At 34.6% G+C, this 3,695-nt stretch overlaps 1 long non-coding RNA gene across 1 annotated transcript in view; it reads right to left on the reverse strand.

Annotated features, from left to right (window-relative positions):
• Positions 1–213: 213 nt before the first annotated feature.
• Positions 214–3,695, reverse strand: part of LOC140959266 (uncharacterized) — a 98,410-nt gene continuing 94,928 nt past the window's right edge. The window contains exon 2 of the long non-coding RNA XR_012171959.1: positions 214–988. This is a non-coding gene — a long non-coding RNA (uncharacterized lncRNA). The remainder of the gene's footprint in view (positions 989–3,695) is intronic.

Raw genomic sequence — 3,695 nt, forward strand, 5'->3', positions numbered from 1 at the left:
AACTGAACTGACCGGTAACTGGCGACCGGGTGGTACCAAACTGAACTGACCGGTAACTGGCGACCGGGTGAAGTAATAATCCCATGATAGTAAAGTGACCACAAGCAATATCGCATAAATCTCAAAATGAATATTTTTCACGTAATATAATTAAATAACATAATTGAATATGAACAATTTCGATTTTCTTGCATTAAAATCATGTACTTGCGATATTTAAAAATACCTATATGGCTTGATTGAAGAGTGAAAGAAGATATAAACATGCCTTGGTTTGTTTTGAAAGAAAACAAACAAAACGACGACGCGGCGCGGCGGAGACGGAGTGCTCTTCACTTTCTCACTTTTTTTCTTTTAATTCCTTTAAACCAAGCATGCACCATAATTATTATAATAGCGTAAAAATCGTAAACGTGATGCATGAACATTTAAAATAACATGAATTTGTTCTCAGGACGCTGCCATGACCGAAATCTCACCCCGGTTGCAAAATGACCATTTTGCCCTTGAAAACCCAAAAAATATCGTTATTCCACTAGACTTAAAATTTCATGTCTTTGACATTTTCTTAATTCTATTGACCCTAACATGTCCCAAATAATTATTTAATCCTACATTAATTTTCCCATATTTTTATTTGGCTTAAATCAATGACTTTTAAATTAATCTTTAAATATAACATATTAATGCGTTTTAATCCCGAATTAAACCAAACATCAGCATAAAATTTCCAAATTAAAAACTTAGACTTCTAATAATTATTTGAGCTTGAATATAATTTTTCATAATTTTATTAAGCTTAAATCTAGGCGTTTCAATTAATTTTTAAATTAACATTTCGTGCGGCGATTAAATACCGAATAAATCCAAAACTCATCATTTTGATCCGAAACTTACCAAATTCTTAAAAATGTCCCAAAACATATTTAAAAGCATTCCTAGACATAAACTCGAGCCAATTTTACAACTTAACTGATTCTTTTTAAAACTTAGATCGGGGTTTCGATTTTAACCCGAATCAAATCGAAACTAAGCCAAAACTTTCCCAACTTTTTACCATACTTTAAAAACACTACAATGGTCCTACAATCTTAATCTCAGACCCTTAAACCCACGGCTTCTGGTCCAGCAAGTGAATGAAGATCTCGGTCCACCTCCATTTATCATACACTAGCACATGTTCCCCATTTCTTAACATTTCGGTCCCATTCTTACGCTCCAGCCACGCCCAACTGATCCAGCCCCAACTCAACCCCTCCTATCCCACTTCAACACCCTCCTGGACCCAAAGAACTCCCGGCTACAGCCCCATGAAAGCCATGAAGCGCAGCCACTAAAAAAAGATAGAACGAGCCCACCCGAGACAGACCTTCATAAAGCTCACTCGATCGGCTACCACACCATGCCCAGCAGTGTTCGAGCCATCCAAGGCCACGACTCAGACCCACCAGGGTCTGGCCCGAGGCTTGGGGACAGCCCTTGCACCACCGCCTACCTCTAACCTCTCGACAACACCAACCCCAAAGTGAAAAGTCGAGACAAGCGCACGGTTCCTCCCCGATGGCAGCTCCTACGTACCAGCAGCCCCTTGACAGCATAAATCCCAACATGTTCTGTCCCTAAACAACCAAACACGCAGTCCCTTGAACATCATAAAACAAAACATGAGTTGTTGATCGGAAAAATGAAGAAATGCAACCCAAATCGTTCGATCTCCATGCATGGTGTTGGATCGAGAGTTTTACACACAAATAAACATCTAAAAACATGTATACAGCGTATGTGATGCAGAAACGAAAGTACTTAGCGTGCCTTAGATGTTTGGAGAGCAAGAACGAAGCGAAGGAACTCGGGAGAAGTTTTTTCTTTTGCAAACCAAGAGAGGATCGAACCCTTCAGCTGCTGAGTTCCGAAACCGAAGATAATGAATTATGAATGAGGGTGTCGGCTGTTGAAGGAGGGTGATAATGGGTGTAGGGTCAAATAGGAATTATTTAAAATAGTTAACAACTAGGTTAATGGGTCCTTATTTTAAATTAAAAGGAATTAAAAGAATTTAAATCCAATAAACTTAAAAATAGGCCCATTAAATCCAAGCACATTCCCGAAAAATATTTAGTGTTAAAAAGATTTTTGAAAATATTAGCCGAACCTTCAAAAAGTTCTCCGATTCGCTAAAATTTGCGTATCGTTAAAAATTAAAACCCTTCGGGTAAAAATACCCAATAAATCCCAATTCTTGAAAAATACCTTCAAAACATTTTATATTAATTAATAAAAATTAATCGTGTAATAAAAATAATTTTCCTGAAAATTCTCCGGTCTCCGATCCTCGTTCGAGCGTGAAATGCATCTAGAAATCCTAATGCATGAACTGATAAAATTCATGAAATAAATCCCTATCATGCAATAATTATGCCTAAAATGCATGAAAATAATTGAACACAAATTAATAAAATAAACATGCATTTTATGCATTAAAAAAATTTAATAAAATACCAAAGAAATTTAATAACTTGCATGCATGCCAACTTTTTAAATTATATTTACTAACATGCTAAATTACCACTTCTTAAATAAGTCTTTATTAACTTATCTCAATACTCCATCTCTAGTCCGCCCTCACTTATTTAACTGAAAAGGTGACAATTAAACTACTACGTAAAATAAATAAATTTAAAGAAAAGAATTTAAATACTCATGCAATAAAAATCATTTTAATTTAAATACTAGAAATTATGCATGGCTTATACGCAGTCCAAGTTACGGGTTCTACAATCCACCCCCCATCAATTGGTAGCAGACTTGTGCTAAGTATCTATATGTCCAGGAAATCTTAGGTTCGAGTCTGGAGAGGTACAAACTCCAGTGCCTGGGCTGGAGGAGTCATTGAGTAATGGGCCATGGGATAACCGACTCCCGCCAGTTGGATCGGGAACAGCCCATGGGCATTACAATTTGCATCTGCACTTAATATTCATTAAAAAGGAAAATTTTCATCTCAACCTCAACCTAATCCTAAAAATCAAAATCAAGAATTAAAAAATGAAAAAATTGATCAAATAAAATATGTTATTACCCTTAGAAGTGATAAAATAGTTAATGATCCATATAGTAATGAAAACAAGGATCATTTAAAATCAAACAGTAAGGATGATAATCCTGATACTTTTGAGAATGATGACACCTTAAATTCTAAAAATAATATGTTGAATGATAAATAATCTGAAATAGTAAATGAATCAAATAAACCTCCACCATTTCCTCATGCATTAACAAATCATAAAAAACAAAAAAATGATTCTGATATCTATGAAGTTTTTAAACAAGTAAAGATAAATATTCCATTATTAAATGCTATTAAACAAGTACCTTCATAAGCAAAATTTTTAAAAGACTTTTGTATTGTGAAGAGAAAATTGCATGTGAAGAAGAAAGCATTATTGGCTGAACAAGTAAGTTCTATTCTTCAAAATAATTCTAGTTTAAAATATAAAGATCCTGGTTATCCAACAATTTCATGTATTATTGGAGGAAATAAAATTAAAAAAGCTTTGTTGGATTTGGGAGCAAGTGTGAATTTACTTCCTTATTCAGTTTATGAAAAACTTAATTTAGGAGAATTAAAACCCACTTCTGTTACTCTCTTACTGACGGATAGGTCAATCAAAATACCTAGAGGTATTGTAGAAGAT

Source organism: Primulina huaijiensis, chromosome 2 (genome assembly GCF_012295235.1).
Source record: "Primulina huaijiensis isolate GDHJ02 chromosome 2, ASM1229523v2, whole genome shotgun sequence".
Classification (NCBI taxonomy): domain Eukaryota; kingdom Viridiplantae; phylum Streptophyta; class Magnoliopsida; order Lamiales; family Gesneriaceae; genus Primulina; species Primulina huaijiensis.